This window comes from Magnolia sinica, chromosome 6 (genome assembly GCF_029962835.1).
Source record: "Magnolia sinica isolate HGM2019 chromosome 6, MsV1, whole genome shotgun sequence".
NCBI classification, from domain to species: Eukaryota; Viridiplantae; Streptophyta; class Magnoliopsida; order Magnoliales; family Magnoliaceae; genus Magnolia; species Magnolia sinica.
This window is the reverse complement of record NC_080578.1, coordinates 20,375,275-20,396,724: the sequence shown is the minus strand read 5'-3', so window position 1 is coordinate 20,396,724 and position 21,450 is coordinate 20,375,275.

Genomic DNA, 21,450 nt, shown 5'->3' with positions numbered 1-21,450 from the left:
AGCCGCATCCAAATTTCAGATAGGCCTCACCAAGTGATTTTATATGTTTTAGGCATGTCTTCACATGATTTTAGATGGTGTGGCCCACTTGAGTTCCATATACGGCTGATTTTTGGGATATCCCATAATTTAAAGGGGACACCTTAAATGCACGGTGTTAATGTTCAAAACGCATCACGGTGGGGCCCACAGCTGGGGCCATAAGGGCCAGTCCGTCCGCCCTTAGGACGCCGTGCGTCTAGAGTGTCAGCGGCAGCAACGCCTGCTGCTGCCTAATGTTTAGTTTTTTTTAAAAAAAACTATTTTTCTGCATTTTTTCCAGGGTAGGGCCCACATCAGATTGGTCAGACCCAGCCATTGGATTCTATGGCCCATGATCGACCAAATGAGACCAATATGCAACGTGTTTTTGGTGAATAGGAGGATCAAAGTGGGTTTCAATAGTAATACTGCTATTTCCTATGGTATGGCCCACCAGGAAATGGGATCAGCTTCATTTTTCGGCTCAACGCCTAAAATGAGCTGGAGAATGGAATGGACAGATCGGATTATATATATACATCAAGGTGGGGCCTACATGCATGGCCCATCCCAAGCCCAGTACACCCCATGTCAGTTTACACTTCACTGTTAGCCACCTACCCCTCACGTCAATCCATGCTTCATGGTGGAGCCGCATCCAGCGTCCTTGGACACTAGGCAGTGTTGATACAAACACGTGCACCATGGTGGGTCCCACATGTACATGGCCCACCATGCATATATATATGCTATATATATATAATAAACATAATATATAGCATGTGGGAGTTCCCACCATCCCAAAATGGATGGTGGATTTCACCTGAAATGTGGTGGGCCACACCGTTTGATGGATGGAGTAGATTTAACATGATTCGGTGGGGCCCACATCATTCTAGGGAAAGATAGATAGAGAGAGATAGTGACACGCGAAGGGAAGGGACCCCGCCACTATTGGGCCCTCCTAAATACAATGCATACATCAAGTGGGTCCCACAACAAGTGGGCCCTTAAAGTTGAAATAAACGATGGATCACCCACCTCTAGGCCTCCTCCTTGCTCCCTTAGCCTTCTATGCTCCTTGCCTTCACTTTTGATGGTGGTTGATGGGATTTTAATGGTGTGGATGAGAGATGAGAGGGTGGGCCACACTTGTGGTTTGGAAGAGAGGGAGGTTGGACGTGGGATATTGCTTGGGAGATATTTTTGAGAAATGAGGGAGAGAGAGAGAAGTGTTGGGATGATAAGGATGGGTGATGTGGTAGTTGTAAGAAAAAGGTGATGGGAGGTATGGTTGTGGTTGAAAATGGAGTAAAAGAGGGATGGTGTGGGGAGAGAGAGAGAGAGTTGAATTTTGAAAAGGGAGGGATGAGGCTTGTACTTGAGGTCTGGTTGTACTTGACATTGATTGATGGGACATGATGTAGAGATTCCTTCGATAATCGCAACGCGCGGCGTTTCTTCGGATGAAGGCACGCCCACATCTCCTGGCTTGGGTATCGGTTCTGTGTGCGAGTCACGGCGTTGGAACCGCGGTGACGGCGCGGTCGCTAAGATACAAGTTTCGGGTTGAGCCAACTTTGGTATGCAGGTCTCAGCTTAGGATCGCGTGTAAATGTCAGATATGGTGTGAAGGTTGCCAGAATTCGACCGGAAGGACCGCAGAAGCATACGAAACGGTATGGACTACGGTACAGGTCTTATAATTGAACTCGGAGAGTTTGATATCCAGTTCTGACAGAGGACCGTGATAAATGGCCAAGCTGTGGCCGACTTCATTGCAGAGTTCACTGCTTCAAGTGAAGGGGGACAAGCGCCGAAGTAGAGACAACTTCTTCACCCGCTCCTCCAACCAATCAAGATACAGTGTCAGAACCGAGATGAACTCTCTTTGTGGATGGGTCGTCAAACGTCAAACGCCAAATGCACTGGGGCAGAGATTGTCCTAGTCGTGCCTGACTCTACACCTATCCAATATGCAATAAGACTCAGTTTCAAAGCCTCTAACAATGAAGCGGAGTATAAGGCCCTGTTGGCTGGACTCAGATTGACAGCCAATCTGGGGTTCCAGTCCCTCGAGGTGCGATGCGACTCTCAGTTGGTGGTTAATCATATCTCCACTGAATATGAAGCTAAGGAGACGAGGATGGTGGCTTACCTGGTCGAGGCCAGGAAGTTGATAAAAAGGTTTTAAAGCTGCACTATCAATTAAATACCAAGAATAGACAATTCATGCGTCGACGCCCTCGCAAGGTTAGCCTCGTGTAAGACCCAACCCAAGTTCCTGCATATGCATGTATGTGTGTGTGAGTATGCATTTCATTTCTTGTGATCCTGCAGTCCTACCGGTCGAATTTTGGCGACCCGCGACCCTTGGATTGTGTTTACAGTCATCCTTAAGTCTGGTCACATAGACCTGATTCGGATCGACCCAAGACCTATGCCATCTTGTTTGCATCATCGTTGCAGTTCCTATAGGTGGTTGAAGGTCCACCTTGGGCCCTTGATTAGGACCGCTTCTTCCTTGGGCTTATGACCTCTTAGCTTGTAGGCTATCACAAAGTGTTGGGCCCCCCACTAGGGGACTTCTCCTTAGAGTACTTGTTTGTATATTTAGACCCTGTCCCTCCTCGAGAAGGAGGAGTATGATCCACATCAACATCGCCGAGTAGCGTGTTTACACCATTATGACCCATATGCATCATCTACATGAATGGATTGTATTGTGTGTGGTCATTGGGTCGACATGATAGAGGGATGGAGTTTCTCCCCTTGTGCACATCGAGTGCTTGAAGTTAGTGTATGATCTGTATTCGTGACTCATGCATTGGCATCGCATTTCATGATGATATTGCCCTTACTTCATTAGGGCCTTGCCTCTACAGGGACATTCGTGAATGATCGTATGTGTGGACACTAGAAATGTTACTTGAGCATACAGGGTGCATAAGATGCCCATGGGTAAAATTTTCAAAACTTCCATGGTACTAAGGATCTGCCCTAACGCCGTGACTGAGTGAAAACTATGAACGCACGAGAGCCTTATACCATTAGGCTGCGACTCCCACTGTCGTGTAGTCGGTTAGGTAGGGGTGTGGCCTTACCCGCCTGGTATAAGAAGGTATTGCTAGGCTGAGTTTGACCAGATCGTAAATGGGTCCGCTGCCGTCGAGCCTTGTTGGTGATTGGTTGTTCACAGGCGAGTAGTGAGGTCTCTTTTGCTCGTTTAACTGTGCGGGTCTGGAGAGCGGCAGTCATCCAGAAGTGTAACGGACCCCGATGATTTCCTTAGGATTGAGAATGTACTTGATATGTGTATTGGATAAGAGCACTGGCATCACCTCGCATCGCATTACATTCACATCGGCTGTATAAGCCCCCCTTATGCATCGCCTTGGTAAGGCGCCCAGTACTCATTATATTGTATTCATGTTAAGCCTTGGTAAGGCTAGTCATATTATCATTGATCATGTTCCCCCTCCTGTATCTCCTATTATTCTTCTGTTCACCATTGTCACACACCTTCACCACCCTTTAAGCTTTTATAAGCTTATGCACGATTGATGTGTGCAGGTGATCTTAGGTCAGCATTGTAGCGGCAGAGCTTTTAGAGTTGAACTGAGGACCTCCAGTGTTGCAGATCTTCTTCCAACTTCTTTTGCTATCAGATATATTCCTTTCCTGCTTTGTACTTGTAAAAGTTCAAATTCACAGTGGATTTTATGATGTGTACCATTGTTATTCTCAGATATGCTTGTTGTGATCTTGGATATGCTTGTATTTGAAATGATTATACTATTATGAAAATCGTCCTTGTAGGATCCCAAGATCGGAACCTGCCTCAAGAGCCGAGAATGGGATACTGCGGAGGTTGTTGCGGCTAGAACCGGATATCGAGTTCCTTGTGAGTCTAGTTACTGAGTCTTGGGCGTGACGGGAGTTGGTATCAGAGCATAGCAAGTAATTCTAGAATAACTCAGGATAACGTCACATGTTTGCTAAGAGAATAGGACAAGTAGTGTCCGAGATCCTTCTTTCGCTTTGTAATGAGCCTGTAATTGTTTTGATTCCTTACGTCATTATTATTTTGTAGATGATGCCACCTAGACGTGGTACCGTGGTCGTGGTGCCCGTGGATAAGGCACTCATGATACCCGTTCTACTTGAGTGCATCCCGCTTCCGTCGTAGAGGATCTGATTCTTAAGGTCCCGATTCAGCCTTTTTCTCCAGTTGAGCCTGTAGCGCCCATTCCTCCAGTTGCTACAGCTCCCCCACCGATCCCCCCTTCTCAACCTGTTGTTCCAGTTATAGAGGCTCCTGTTCCGTCAGCCACACCCGTACCTTTGCCCTAGGTGAGTGCAGCTCCTACTTTTCCGATAGTGCCTATAGGTGCTGAGGATTTTCAGTAGCTTGTCGTTATTGCGTTGCAAACTCGTTAGCTTACTGCCGCTCCAGTTTCTGATCAGAGTGATTTATCGCACGTTAGCACTATTTTCAGATAGTTTGGATAGCATGACCCTCCGAGATTTAGGGGTGATCCCAACCCATCTGCCGTTGAGGCATGGTGCACTGAGATCACGAGGATTTTTGACACTATGCAGTGTCCAGTAGATCAAAGGGTATCCTTTACAACCTATCTTCTTCAGGGTGAGGCCTATCATTGGTGGTCATCCGTGTCCCGGATGGCCGGGCCAATTTTTATTTGGACCTAGGAGGAATTTGTGGTCCGTTTCGACCAGAAATTCTTCCCCGAGCACGTTCAAATACAGAGGGTGATTGAGTTTGAGACCCTAATTCAGGATGATTTGTCAGTGTCACAGTATGAGGCCCGTTTATTGGCCTTGTCTAGATTTGCTCTTATCTCACCTGAGATGAGAAGATGAGGGCTCGTCGTTTTGTGACTGGCTTGCGTCCTACCCTTCGTAGCCGTGTGGTGGGACATTGCTTGGAGACGTTCAATGAGGTTGTCCATCAGGTGTTGGTTTATGAGGAAGACTGGGCTATGACCCTAATGAGAAGATGAGGGCTCGTCATTTTGTGACTGGCTTGCGTCCTGCCCTTCGTAGCCGTGTGGTGGGACATTGTTTGGAGATGTTCAATCAGGTTGTCTATCGGGCATTGGTTTATGAGGAGGACTGAGCTATGACCTAAAGATCGAGAGAGTAGAGTTCCGGTGGAGACCGGAAGAGGAGAGCACCAGCCGGCAGTTTCAGACAACACCGTCACAGAAATGGAGGGGCAGATCAGAGTTTAGAAAGCCCGCGGCTCAGACAATAGCATCTTCATCATCATCATCACTGCCAGCCGCTTCCTCTTCCGGCCCCTTTTCCGGTGTTTGCTTCGGTTGTGAACAAGCCAGGCATCGAAGGCGCAATTGCCCTCTCCCCATACAGTAGCAGAAGCCACCGCAGTTGCCTCCTCCTCGTCCTCCTCAGCAGCAGCAGCAGCAGAGAGCGCAGCTTCCAGCCACCGCTCCTAGGGCACCTCCTCAGCAGTAGAGGCAGCCAAGCAAACCTCCCCAGCAGAGACAACAACAGCAGTACAAGAGGGGATATCCGTCTGTTCAGTCCCTGGGTCGAGTGTGTATTGTAGCTCAGCAAGCACAGATTCAGGATTCGCAGTCTTCCAGTTTACTTCCCATACCAGCTCAGGGCCGATTTTATTCTTCGCAGCAGGCGCCAGGCTAGGACCGGCAGTCGTTGACCGACAGAGTCATCGGGGGTATTCTTCTTGTTTCTACTTGCGTCACTCACGTTTTGTTTGATTCTGGTGCTTCCCATTCTTTCGTGGCCGAGCGGTTTTGCCGATCGACCGGTATTCCATCAGAATCCGTGTCTGAGGCCTTGGCAGTTTCGACTCCCATAGGGAACAGGCCTGGATAAAGGAAAATACAAATATCAAGTTGATCCAAAGCTTTGGTGGGCCACCACATGGACCCACCTTGATGTGCATGTGCTGGACGCACCATGACGTGTGTTCCACATCCACACGTCCATCCATTTTGTTCAGGCCACGGCCCACCTGATCCTGACCATCTAGGCTCAAGCACCCAGCAGCAATGCTATTAGACTGCATGAAAGGGAAAAACAATTATCAGCCTGTCCTTAGGGTGGCTCACCCTTCTATGGACCCTATCATGTATGCGTGTCATCCAGATCGTCCATCTGTTTTGATGAATGACGGGCCACTGTGATTATGTAACCATCCAGCCCATCCGTCAGTAGTTCCGTGGGCCACCATGATGATGTGCATTATCCAGCCATCCGTATGGACCCCACCATGATTGTGTATATCTACACCGTCCAGCTGAGACGGTGCTGCACATGCTGAGCATGTTGCACGTGACACTTGGGACCCCCATGGGGCTGCATTTTATGCCAGCAGTCCTGTGGGGCCTGATCGTGATGTATGTGCTTCCATCCACATCGTTTAGACTTCTGGACGGTGCTGTGGACTGCCATGAGGTCTGTTTTGATCTTGACCGTCCCTCTTTGTGGACCCCACTGATATTGGTATTCCATCCATGCCATCCATCACATGGATGTTGGACACTACTGACCTACAGAACAAGATAGTAATAATAATAATAATAATATTCAAATAAATAATATTATATAAAATATATATGTATTTGTATATTATGGGTGGGCCACACCACGTGGACCCACCTGATATATGCGTTTCTTCTCTACCGTTTGTCCATCAACGGACATTGCTGGACCAACATCCAGCAGCTTTGGGACTCCACCATGATATATGTGTTTCTTCAATGTTGTCCATCTGTTTTCCTGGTGGGACCCACCTCGGATGTATGTGATCTACACAAGTTGTCCATCTGATCAGATCAATGGACACCACCATAATGTAACTATTTCATCCACACCATCCAGATTGTGCTGGACAGTGCTGAACAATGTTTGGATGGTGCTGATTTACCTAGACAATACTTGGACAGTGCTGATCATCATTAGTGGGCCATGGCCCCATAGAATGATAGTGTCCAGTGATACTCATGTTGCACCTGCCACTATTAAAATGATTTTGGATGTAATCCAAGCTCCCACTTGAGGCCGTTTGTAGTGGACATGAGGTCCATTAGTGCGGCCCATTGATGCAGCCCACTTAACCGTATATGATGTCCATTAGTGCGGCCCGTTGATGCGTCCCACTTGGCGTATATGAGGCCCATATGATGAGGCCCGACTTGATGAACAAGAGGCCCATTATGATGTGTATTAGGCCCTTATCGTGCGGCCCATTGTGAAGTGTATTAGGTCCCATGACGCATGGCCCAGTTGATGTATTTAAGACCCAAATACGTGGCCCATTTGATGCATACGAGACCCATGTGTAGGGCCCACATGTTATGTATTTGAGGCCCATAAGTAGGGCTCACCTGTTGTGTATATGAGGGTCCTTTGTGCGGCCCGATGATGAGGCCCACTTGATTTATATGAGACCCATCGTGATGTATTTGGAGCCAGGCGTGAGGCCCATTGTGAAGTATTTAGCCCATTGAGATTGTATGTGGCCATTATGATGTGTATTAGGTGCATTGCGATGTAATGAGGCCCATCGTGATGTATATTAGGCCCTTGTGTGAGGTCGTGGGCCTACTATATGTTCGGCCCTATGTGGGCCACTCCTTGGGAGTAATGTTGGTTGAATGTCCACATTGATGGGTAATGATGGTTAGATGTCCACATTGTGACCTTCCCTTAGGCCCTTTATTAGGCCGATTCCAATTGTTGAGGCCGATTGTATAGGTCGATTGTCAATGCTAATTCCGATTGTCGATACCGATTCCGAATTGTCAAGGCCAATTCTGATTCCAATTGTCGAGGCCGATTCTGATTGTCGAGGCCGATTCTGATTGTTGAGGCTGATTGTACAGGCCGATTGTCGAGGCTTATTCCGATTGTCGATACTGATTCTAATTTATCGAGGCTGATTGTTGAGGCCGATTCCGATTGTTGAGGCAGATTGTCGAGGCCGGATATCGAGGCCGATTGTCGAGGCCCATTGTGATGTGCATTCGGATCATGTTTGAGGCCCAATGTAATGTATATGCGGCCCGTATTTGAGGCTCGTTGTGATGTGTATTCAGCTCATGTTTAAGGTGTCACGCCCCGAACTTGGAAACCGGGCTCACAAAATTCTCGATTGTCGAATCTGGCGCTGACAGCCTCCATAGTACCCCATTCTCGGCTCCCGGCACCTATATGTCAGGTTCCGATCCTGGGATCCTAAAAGGAGGATTTCAAATATGATTTTGATTCAGTATAAGCATAACCTACATACAATAACCACAAGAACACCATCACAAATCCACTATGATCAAAAACTTTAATTACAGTGCGTATAATAGGGAAATACAAGGTAATGAAAGTGACGGAAACTCCAAAAGCTCGGCTGCACACTCCAACTGCGGCGAGACTATGGCTGCGTCCTGGCGTCACCTGCAAGCATCAATCCTGCATAAACTTATAGAAAGCTTAGAGGGTGGTGTAAGTGTGTGTGTAATATGAGCGTGCTCAGAATGCAAGGTCAGAGTAATGCGGAATCATGCTGATGATTATATAAATGCAAGCAACCGTACCAAGGCTATGCGGTGCAAGATATGAATGTTATCGGCCATATCAAGACCATGCGATGTGAGATGCAACTCAAGCATGCCAATTCTCATCCAGATCCTCATACAGCTCATCAAATATCAGTGTAGTTCTCATTCTGGATAATCACTAGGTTCTGGTACACTCTACGCCAGCTTGTCGCCCCTATCCGGACGCACAATTGGGAGAGTGGAAGAGACCTCACTATTCACCTACCAATATCGGGCCCGGTTCGTCAATAGAGGACTGATTCCTTAAGCTAGTCAAACTTAACCTAGAAATTGTCCCCTTACTCAGGCGGGTAAGGTCATACCTCTTTCCAACTGACCACGACATAGTGAGAGACGCGACCTACTGGTATACGGCCCTCGCGCGCTCGTGTATCCACTCGGTCTCGATGTTGGAGTCATCCTCTGGTACCATCGGGTTTAGGAATTTTCACTCAGGGACATCTATGACACCCCGATGCTAGAAATAATATTTTCGGTATCCAATCTGGCCACCCACGATGTATCTATGGAGGCAATGGCCCTGATGTCGCTAGGGCATACAATAATCATGTTGTACAAATGCGAAGTGCATGAATCACACTACCAGTCATGTAACAATTCTGCGTATACCGTGCGCTCGTGAAGGGCGACTCCACTTATCAGAGAGCCCATAAACAATCTGCCCGAAGGCACATGCTATGATTAGTCACTCTTCATATTAAGCATACATATGATGCGTATGAGCATGAATCATGGATCTATACTAAACATGTTATATGGTGATGGACTCTGCTCATAACGAAGATGGGCCTAGACGGCCTATACACTACAAGTATGGGCCTATCAATGGGCCCTGGGAGAGTGATAATGCGAACATTTAACCAACATCATCCTACAATGTGGACGTCAAACCATCATTGCTCCCAAGGCATAGCCCGCTATAAATGTCAACACATAAACCATGGTGGAATCACGTTATAATGGGCCTCATGTACATCCAATCGGCCTTGACCCATGGGCCTCCAATACATCAAATGGGCCTCATGTACATGGGTCTTGTATATATCAAGATGGGCCCCAACGGATGGGCCACAACTACATCAAGATGGGCCTAATCACATGGGCCTTATATTTGTCAAGTGGGCCGTATCAATGGGCCGCATCAATGGGCCTTACGTACATTGCAATGGGCCATAACCCATGGGCCTTGCATACATCACAATGGGCCTCACAACATGGGCCTTATACAAATCAAGGTGGGCCTCAACAATGGGTCATGCATACATCAAATGGGCCACACCCAAATATAAGTGGTGATAAGGATTTTCACCATTAAAATTTCTAAGGGTTTAATGGTGGACGTTCGAACCCACTATTTTCTATAATGTGGTCCACCTGATCCTAGATCTGCCTTATTTTTAGTCTCAAACCTTAAAATGATCTTTTAAAAATGGTTGGACGGCTTGGATGCAACCCATGCATTATGGTGGATCCCATAGGGATGGGCGGCATAAATCACATACCTCATGGTGGAGATCCTCATTGATGAGAGGTGTGGGTACAATACATACATCGGTGGGTCCCATGTGGGACCCACCACAATGTTTATTTTCCACCCAACCTGTGGAAAAGGTCACACAGACCTGGGCCTACCATAATGTTTGTTTTCCACCCAACCTGTTGATAAGGTCACGTGGACCTGGGGCCCACCATAATATTTGTTTTCCATCCAACCTGTTGATAAGGTCATGTGGACCTGTATGAAGAGGAAAACAAATATCATTTTGATTCCAAACATCCCTAACCCAAGAGGGTTTCAATGGCAGACGTTTAGTCCACACTGTTTCCAGCCGTGTGGGCCACCTGAGTTGTATATAGCTGATTTTTAGGAGAGGGGAACCCACTCCCCTAAGGGGCCCTCCAAATGCACGGTTGGGATGCTCACACGCATCACGGTGAGGCCCACAGTTAGGAACCCCTACCTCCAGCGTCCAACGCAGCAGGACGCTGCTACGCATCCTCTGGACATCCAGCAGCAGTGTCTGCTCCTATATTTTTTATTTTTTAAAAAAATTGATGATTCCACAGTTTTTCCTAGGTGGGACCCACATTAGGGAAATCCGCCCTCCCATTGGCCTCTTTGGCTCATTAGAAACCCATCAAGACCAATATGCAGCTTGTTTTGGTGAATAAAAACATCAAGGCGGGTTTTCACGATAAACACTATTATTTCCTATGGTATGGCCCGCTTGATTATCGGATTGGCCTCATTTTTCGTCTCAATGCCTAAAATGGGCTGAGAAATGGAATGGACGGCGTGGATTATATACATACATCAAGGTGGGGCCTGCATGAGTGGCCCACCCCCATGCTTAGTACACCCTAACGTCAGTTTACACTTCACTGTTAGCCACGTCCCAAGCCAGTTCACACTTCTTTGTTGAACCACGTCTAGCATCTCTGGACACTGGACGATGTGGAATAACACAAGCTTCATGGTGGGTCCCACATGGACGTGGCCCACCATGGATGTATATATATATATATTATATATATATATATAAATATAATATAAATATATTACATATATTTAGGTCTAATGGGTGGGATTTCCCTGATATGTGGTGAGCCGCTCTGTCTGATGGATGGAGTAGATCTAACATAATTCAGTGGGGCCCACAACATTCTAGGGAAAGAGAAAAAGAGAGAGATAGAGAGAGAGAGATACGGTGATGGAGGGACCCCGCCACTATGGGCCCGACATGATACAACTCATACATCAAAATGGGTCCCACTAATAAGTGGGCCTTAAAAATAAGAATTTAACGGTGGATCACCCACCTATCTTCCTTCTTCTTGGTCCCTTAGTCTTCCATGCACCTATGCTCACTGTTTAATGATGGATGATGGAGTCTTGATGGTGGGGATGAGAGATGAGAGGGTAAGCCACACATGGCTTGGGAGAGAGGAGCTTGGATGTGTGGTGTTGCTTGGGAGGTTTGAGAAATGAGAGAGAAAGAGAGGGGATGGGATGATGTGGTGGTTGTAAGGAAAGGAGATAGATATGTATGGTTTGGTTTGAAAATTAGTAAAAGAGGGATGGGAAGGGAGAGAGAGAGTTGACTTATGAAAAAGAGAGAGATAGGTTGCATGTACTTAACTTGTACTTGAGGTATGGAGTGTACTTGATTGATTAATTGATTGATTGATGAGACATGTTGTAGAGATTCTCTCGAAATTCACAACATGCGGCGTTTTCTTTAAATTGAATGCGGGCCCACATCTTCTGACCTGGGTATCGGATAGTGCACGAGTCATGGCGACGACGCGGTCGCTAAGGTAAAGGTTTTGATTCGAGTTGACGTTGGTATGTGGGACCCTGCTTAGGATCACGCACAGACATCGGATACGGGTCGAGGATTGCCTAAATTCGATCGGAAAGATTGCGGAAGTCAACGGAACGGTATGGTCTAGGATATGGGTCTTACATAAGGCCCATTGTGATGTATATGAGGCCTATGTTATGAGGCCCATTGTGATGCATTTGAGGGCCAGGGATGGAGCCCATTGTGATGTATGTTAGGCCCATGTGAAAGGCTCATTGTGATGTGTATTAAGCTCTTGAGTGAGGCCTATGGTGTTGTATATTTAGCCCTTGTATGAAGCCATGGGTCCATTATATGTTAGGCTCTATGTGGGTCATTCCTTGGAAGCAATGTTAGTTAAATGTCCACATTATCGAGGTCGATTGTCGATGCCGATTTTGATACCGATTATGAGTATGTGATAGCATAACATCATGATACATGCCCATACACACAATCTGCATGTTTGTTATGAGATGTGGTTGACCATTACATATGTCATTGGATAAGTTGTTATGAGACTCCCTGATAGGTGGAGATTGTCTCACATGAGAACACGGTATGTGTACGATTGATGCATGACTGGATTATATGACTCATACATTTTGTATTGTGTGTTGTGATTACTGTACGCCCTATTGACATCAGGGTCGTAGCCTTCATAGGCATATCGTAGATGGCCAGATGGGACACCAGAAATCTGTTCTAGCATCGAGCCGCCATAAATGGCCCTGGGTGAAAATCTCTAAACCCTCTTGGTACCACAAGACGCCCCAACATCTAGATCAAGTGGATACATGAGCGCCCGAGTGCCGAATACTAGGAGGCTGTGTCTCTCACTATGTCATGGTCGATTGGGAAGGAGTGTGGCCTTACTCGCCCGAGAGTAGGGGGCATAGCTAGGATGAGTTTAACCAGCTCGTAAATGGGTCCGATATCGACATACCGGGTAGACATTGGCTGACTACTGGTCAGGTAGATAGTGAGGTCTCTTCCACTTACATGGTTGCGTGTCAATGGGCGGCGATTTGCATGTAGAGTGTACTAGACCCCGGTGATGATCCCAGAGATGAACAGTACTAATATGTGGACTTTTTGGACAAGAGTTACATACTCATTCATTCATTCATTCACTATCCACTCAGACTGGTGGTGCACAACTATTTATTACGTGTGCCTTTGCAATGGCCATAATTTCGGTTAGAGTGCGCGACTAACTTGAGTTTAAGAGTTTACCACATTGAGTCTGACTATCCAAATTTAAGTATGGGACTAGTTTGGATAGAAGTCCCTTGTGATGGACCCCGTAGCCTGTGATACTACATACTATCATCTCGACTTCACATTCCAGCATGGTCATTCCATTCGCACCGCATATTACATTACATCCGTGGCATATGGCATTTTGGATTACTGTGTTTCAGCATTTATATGGTCTAGGTACGACTGACACTATTCGTGAACTCATCAGGAATTGTATTTTGCATTGCATCGTCAGCATCTGATATTTGGCTCTTTATGACTCCTCATTTGCATAGCTGATCTATATTGCATACTCTGATATTGTTTGACTCATAGACTTGTCAGTATTTCCGCTACTCTAATATCGTATGATTCATGATCTTACCAGTATTTTCGATATTGTATGATTATGGCATTGTATTGAATACTTGACACTTACCTTGTACACACACTTACACTACCCTCTAAGCTTTCTATAAGCTTATGCACGATAGATGCGTGTAGGTGATGTTAGGTTGCAACAGTGTGGAGCTTGGAGAATGTAGCTGACTTCTGGAGCTTTGATTTTGACTTATGTATTTCCATTTTAGCATTGTATTCAAATGTTTATATTAGTGGATATGTGATGATGATGTTGCCTTTGTAATTTGGGTAAGCTTGTGGTTATGCTTATTACGAGTAAATGTACATTGAAATATCCTCCTTGTACGATCCCAGGATCAAAATTTAGCATATAGACACTAGGAGCCGAGAATGGGGTACTACGGAGGTTGTCGGTATCGGATTCGGCGATCAAAAATTTTGTGATCCCAGTTTCTGAGTTTGGGGCGTGACAGGGGCCACTTTGCATCTCGACACCGCTTATCATCTGCAGACGGATGGGCAGACCGAAAGGATCAACCAGATCCTTGAGGATATGCTTAGAGCTTATGTGATAGACTTTGCGGGCAATTGAGATGAGCATTTGGGCCTCGCCGAGTTCGTGTACAACAACAGTTATCAGGCGACTATCGGCATGGCTCCTTTTAAGGCACTTTATGACAGACCGTACAAATCTCCTAGTTGTTGGACCGAGGTTGGAGAGCCTCGTCTCTTAGGCCTCGAGCTTGTGCGGCAGACGTTGGAGGCTATTAATGTTATCAGGCAGAGGATGCGCATAACTCAGAGCCAGCAGAAGAGTTTTGCCGATCTTCAGCGTCGACCCCTCATGTTTGCAGTCGGAGACATGATATATCTCAAGGTCTCGCCTATGAAGGGCATGATTCATTTTGGTGTGAAGGGCAAGCTTGCCCTGAGATTCATTGGACTTTTTGAGATTACTGAGCGCGTGGGCGCTGTGGCCTATAAGCTTGCCTTACCTCTTGAGTTGTCCATGATCCATGACGTATTTCATGTTTCTATGTTGTGAAAATGTGGGTCAGACACTATTCCTATGATTGATTGGCAGCCACTCGAGGTCTGTGAGGATGCTTCCTACATTTAGCAACCGATTCATATTCTTGATGGGAAAGAGTAGGTCCTTAGGATAAAGGTCATTCCCTGGTGAAGGTACAATGGGGTCATCATTCAGAGGCCGAGGCATCTTGGGAGCGCAAGGCCGAGATTAGAGAGCGTTATCCTCATTTGTTCGATGATTGATTGCTTATATTACTTGTATTGCCTTCTCTTGTGATTGATGATTAAGATATATATATATACATGATGATGATTTTGCATTTTCATTGTTTAGATTTTGGCAATTTCGAGGATAAAATTTCTTTGTTGGTGGGGAGGATTATAAAACCCGACCCAAGTTCCTGCATGTACATGTGTGTGTGTGTGTGAGTATGCATTTCATTTCTTGTAGTCCTGTGGTCCTATCGGTCAAATTTCGGTGACCCGCGACCCTCGGATTGTGTTTGCGGTCATCCTTAAGTCCGGTCACGTAGACCTGACTCGGATCGACCCAATACCTATGACATCTTGTTCGCATCGTTGTTGCAGTTCCAACGACGTGTCTTGTGCGTCTATCCGACTTGTGGATCAAAAGTTATGAACATTATACAGTATGACCCTTAATTATGTGGCCCACTTTTGTACAATGTATGTGGACCACCTCCTTGGCACAAGTCCCTATACACACTACACACACTACACAAATTCTATGAGAAACACTACCCACCTCAACACACTACGCAAGCTTAGCTTAAAGCCTAAGCATTGTAAACTCCTCCCTTAGGCAATGATGATCTCTCTTACAAACTCATCATGACCCCTTTCTCTCTTTTTATCTTTCTCATTTCCCTCCATTTGCTAGCAACTTCTCCCTCTCCCAACGTCCATTTCTCCTACTTTTCTCTAACCCTCTAATCCCCAATCCCACCATTAAAAATAGATCTCCACCATTAAAACCTCTTCTTAGGCTCGAGATCTCCTTAGCGTGGAAGTTTGAAGGCTTGCTTTGCATGTGGGTGAATATAAATTTCTAATTTCTTTCCTGACTTTTAATCTTCTCTTTTCTTCATAAATGGATCATATGGGACCCACCAATCCATGGTGGGGATCCCATTTGACCCCATGGATGTGGCCCTTTGGCTCATCCTACATGCATGTCTTGATATATGATGGGGTCATTCTCCATGGACTCCATCAGGATGTATTGTATTATCTACTTTATTCCAAAAGCATCTAGACCCTAGAAGTCATGTTGGGATGACATCTCAACTACCCATTTTAGTTATGGATCATGCATGCATTGGTTTATTGTTGTATGTACAATTTACATAGTTGTATGGATGATATCGAATCTTGGGAGGGCCCATTAGTGGCGGGGCCCTATCCCCATAGCCGGGTTATATTTCTTCTTCTCCTTTGTCTTATTATGGTGGATGATGATGTGTGTGGCCCACTTGGTGGGCCTAGGATGTCTCAAAATTCAGCAAGGGTGGGACGCCCCTACCACCTTATTCCATGGTTTTTGGATACCCTAAATTAATGCATGCAAGTAACCGGACCTTAGGTCATGATCTGGACATGTGTGGGGCCCACTAAGGAAGGCCACTCACCCTTTTAATTGCTGAGATTATTGAGATATAGGCTGATATATCCAGCCATGTATTGTTGTCCCCAAAAAAAAAATCTGGACTGTTGCATGGACTGTCATGGTAAATGTTTGGCATGGATTTGGATTATGATTTCCATTATTTTTTTAAAGGTTGTGGGGTGTAATAAGAAGGTGTGGACCCCACTTGAAATGTGGTGGATCACACTTCAGATAGCCTATGAAATGGTACCCAAAAGGGGGCCCAAAGAGGGTCGGGTGGTCCACCTTGTTGGACCGTCTAACCCAAAAGAAAGAGGGAAAAACCCAAATTTCAGCTTATTTTTCTAAGTGGTGGGCTACTTTTGTGGACCCCACCTTGCTGTTTTTTAAGGAAAAAATACTAATCATCCATTCCTCCCCTCTTAGATGAAGCTTGGGCCCACCTTATTGGATAAACATTGCATGGACAGCAACATTTCACTCTGGACAGATTGTAATCCCGAATTTAATTAAAATATTTTTGAGTATTGAAAAATTATGAAAATTTGCAAAGGTGTGGCCCACCCATGGTGTGACCCACCTACCAATATTTGGGGCTAAAGGACCCCTGTGCACACCGTGGTAAGGGATGGACCGGCCCACTAGGCTAGCACGCCCAGGTCCAACAGATTTTCTAGACAAATTGTAATCCTAAATTAAAATAAAATACTTATCATTATAAAAAAAATCACAAAATTTTGTGGAGGTGTGCCCACCCATGGAAGGACCACCTTGTAAATTTTCAGGGCCATCGGGCTCCTATACTGTCCGTGGTGTGTCCTGGAGTGGCCCACCAGGCTGAGACGGCCAGGCTGGGGCGTCCAGCCTTAGCTGGCCGTCCAGGCCACTTTGTGGGCCCACCTTAATGTATTTTATATCCCACCGTTCATCGATGTGGGGTCTATAGGGGACGTGATCATCCTCCCCTTCAGTAGCATCCAATTGGAGCCCACTGGATGAGTTTTTGGGCCAAATACCCATGCCCATAGAGCTACCTACACATGAGACGCCCAGCCCATTGGGCTGCTGCTAGACGTCCAATCCAGTAGCATGATTCATCTGATTTCTATGTTTAATCTACTCCCTTCATTTGGTGGACCCCCTATGACATGTATGGGTCACCGGGATCTAAAATGAATATATAAATTAATTAATTTTGAATTTCCAGCAAGCCAGATTGTGGGTGGGCTGGAATTTCAGCAATATGCCCATGGTTGCTGCCCATAAATGAATGTTTTAGGGTAACATGGTCCACCAAATTTGGAGACATTATTACACATATCTTGCCCCATTTTATTTAGATTTTTGGGCTTAATTAGTGCATATTTAAGGCCCATTCCAATTGGGTTTTAATTGGACTAGTCTTCTCAGTTATTTGTTGGGTTTTCCTAGGCCCATTATCTTGAAACTTTTGATAGACGCATTGAACCCTTGGGGCTTATATTTATCATACCATTGTGATGGGTTTTATGGGCCAAAATACTCAAGTAGTTGAGCCCTTGCTTGCCCATTAAAATAAACTCATACTTGGGCTAAGATGTGAGGCCCAACTTACTTGTTTTAAATATAAGGATCACCCATATGTTGGAATAATGAACTACCCATTAGGCCCACCACAACGAGTGGACTGATGATCTTTATGGTTGAGCCCAAACCTTTCTTGAGGGCCCACCATGTTGCCTATGTATTGGGCTTAGTATATGGCCCACTAGGCCATGAATTGTTGAGCCTTGGACTTTACTTTATATGCGTAGCGGGCTGCCTTTTGGGACCCAGTTGAGGTTGGATGTCCTCCTTGGTGGCCCTAAGGTAGGCCCATAGGGTTCCTATAGGTGGTTGAAGGTCCACCTTAGGCCCTTGATTAGGACCTCTTCTTCCTTGGGTTTATGACCGTCTTAGCTTGTGGGCTACCCCAAAGTGTTAGGCCTCCCACTAGGGGACTTCTCCTTAGAGTACTTATTTATGTATTTAGACCCTGACCCTCCTTGGGAAGGAGGAGTATGATCCACGTCATCACCACCGAGTAGCATGTTTACACCATTATGACCCATATGCATCATCTACATGAATAGATTGTATTGTGTGTGGTCATTGGGTCGACATGATAGAGGGATGGAGTTTCTCCCCTTGTGCAAATTGAGTGCTTGAAGTTAGTGCATGATCTGTATGCGTAACTCATGCATTGGCATCGCATTTCATGATGATACTGCCCTTTCTTCATCAGGGCCTTGTCTCCACAGGGACATTCGTGGATGGTCGTATGTGTGGACACTGGAAATGATACTTAAGCATATCGGGTGCATAGGATGCTCATGAGTGAAAATTTCAAAACTTCCATGGTACTAAGGGACTACCCCAACGTCATGACTGAGTGAAAACTATGAGCACACGAGGGCCTTATACTATTAGACCGCGACTCTCACTGTCGTGTAGTCGGTTGGGTAGGGGTGTGGCCTTACTCGCTTGGTGTAAGAAGGCATTGCTAAGCTGAGCTTGACCAGCTCGTAAATGAGTCCGCTGCCGTCGACCCTTGTTAGTGATTGGTTGTCCATAGGGGGTAGTGAGCTCTCTTACGCTCGTTTGACTGTGCGGGTCTGGAGAGCGGCAGTCATCCAGCAGTGTAATGGACCTCGATGTTTTCCTTAAGATTGGGAATGTACTTGATATATGGATTAGATAAGAGCACTTGCATCACCTCGCATCGCATTGCATTCGCATCGGCTGTATAAGTCCCCCTTATGCATCGCCTTGGTAGGGCGCTTAGTACTCATTGCATTGTATTCATGTTAAGCCTCGGTAAGGATAGTGATATTATCATTGATCATGTTTCCCATCCTGTATCTCCTATTATTCTTCTATGTACCATTGTCACACACCTTCCCCACCCTCTAAGCTTCTATAAGGTTATGCACGATTGATTCGTGCAAGTGATCCTAGGTCAGCATCATGGCGGCAGAGCTTGGATTATAGTTGAGCTGAGGAACTCCAGTGTAGCAGATCTTCTTCCTACTTCTTTTGCTATTAGATGTATTCCTTTCTTACTTTGTACTTGTAAAAGTTCAAATTTATAGTAGATTTTGTGATGTGTGTCTTTGTTATTCTCAGATATACTTGTTGTGATCTTGGGTATGCTCGTATTAGAAATGATTATACTATTATAGAAATCCTCCTTGTAGGATCCTAAGATCAGAACCTACCTCAGGAGTCAAGAATGGGGTATTACGGAGGTTGTTGCGGCCAGAATCGGCTATCAGGTTACTTGTGAGTCCGGTTACCGAGTCTGGGGCGTGACACCTTGGCCATGGAGGGAAAGATTCCTCGGGTCATCCCCGTGGAGTTCATAAAACACCTGAGCACCAACCGAGCGGATCAGGAAACAGTCAACCCGGTGGAAGTCACACCGAGCTGAATGGACCTAATTTATAATTACCTCACATCTGGTGAAGTCCTCTCGGGCGTGTTGGAGGTAAAACACCCGAGGATCAGAGCTGCACGGTATGTAGTCCTGTACGAGATCTTATACAAGAAGGGGCATTCACAGCCCTACCTCAGGTGTTTCCGACCCGATGAAGCAGACTATGTGATTCGGGAGATTCATAAAGGCATCTGTGAAAACTACTCTAGAGGTCGGGCCCTGGCTCTGAAGATACTAAGTCAAGGATATTTCTGGCCGACTATCAGGAGGACTCGAAGACTATCCAAAGGTGTGATAAATGTTAGCGATATGCGACCGTGCCAAGGTAACCTACAGAAGAGATGAACCCTATGAGCGGGCCGTGGTCGTTCGCCCAAGAGGGAATTGATATCATTGGACCTCTGCCCACTGGGAAAGGACAGGTAAAGTTCGCTATTGTTGTAGTCGACTACTTTACCAAGTAGGCCGAGGCTGAGCTCGTCGTAAAAATCACGGAGCAGAAGGTGGTCGACTTTGTTTGGAAAAAAATCATCTGTCGATTTGGAATCCCACGAACTATCATTTCCAATAATGGCAAGCAGTTCGACAATGATAAGTTTCGAGACATGTGTCGGGGGATCGGCATTTCAAAGGCATATTACTCACCTCGGCACCCGCAATCCAATGGACAAGTGGAGGCAGTAAACAAAGTCATTAAGCACTAACTCAAAACAAAATTGGAGAAAGTAAAAAAGCAACTGGGTTAAAGAGCTTCCATTCGCCTCTGGGCATATAGGACTACAACTTAGTCGTCTATTAGGGAAACTCCATTTTCACTGTCCTGCGATTCAGAAGCAATAGTGTCAGTCGAGATTGGCCTCCCTACAACTCGGGTCAGAAATTATCAAGAAGATCAAAACCCCGAGTAGATCGCAGCCAACTTAGACCTACTTGAGGAAGTTAGAGATGTCTCCAGACTTCGAGTTGCTGCTCAGCATCAGTAGGTGGCACGATTCTATAACTCTAAGGTCAAGACTCGATGATTCCAACCAGGTGACTTGGTCCTCCGCCGTGTTTTCCAGAACACTGTAGAGCCGGGGGCTGGGGCACTTGGACCCAATTGGGAAGGGCCCTATCGCGTGGTCCGATCGATCAAGCCAAGCTCCTACCACTTAGAAGATCTCGAAGGGCGTCAGTTCCCCCAACCCTAAAACGCCAGCACCTGAAAATCTACTACCCTTGATGTACTGGTAGCTGAAGACCCCCAATGAATGTACAACTCGGAGTGTCTAGCCTCTTAAGGCTTTTAACAAAGTCTGTTTTGATTCTACATAATCTACTTGCACAACTTGTCGACAAATGAAAAAATTTATCTCTCACAAGTAAGGGCTGACTCAACAGACTAATCCCTTAAAGAATGGGTTAGTACGTTAACCCACAAAAATTCGCTAAGGGAACCCCTCATATGTAAGGGAAAAGCCTATGGATGACCTGATCCCTTGATGAAGGGGTCGGCTCGTCATACGACTAATGGATCTATAAAAATAATTGCCGCTCGCCATTCTTGGAAGGGTTGACTCCTCAAGGGGTCAGTCCTTACAATTTTAACATCACACGATTCGATAGAATAGCGAAGGAGTCTCCTAGGTATGGGAAGACAACACTTGGATGAGTCAACTCGCCAAACAACAGCTTAATATCTAAGAATCATCAATCAACAAATCGATCATGTCACATTATGCTCTCTCCTGAGGGTTAAAAGAT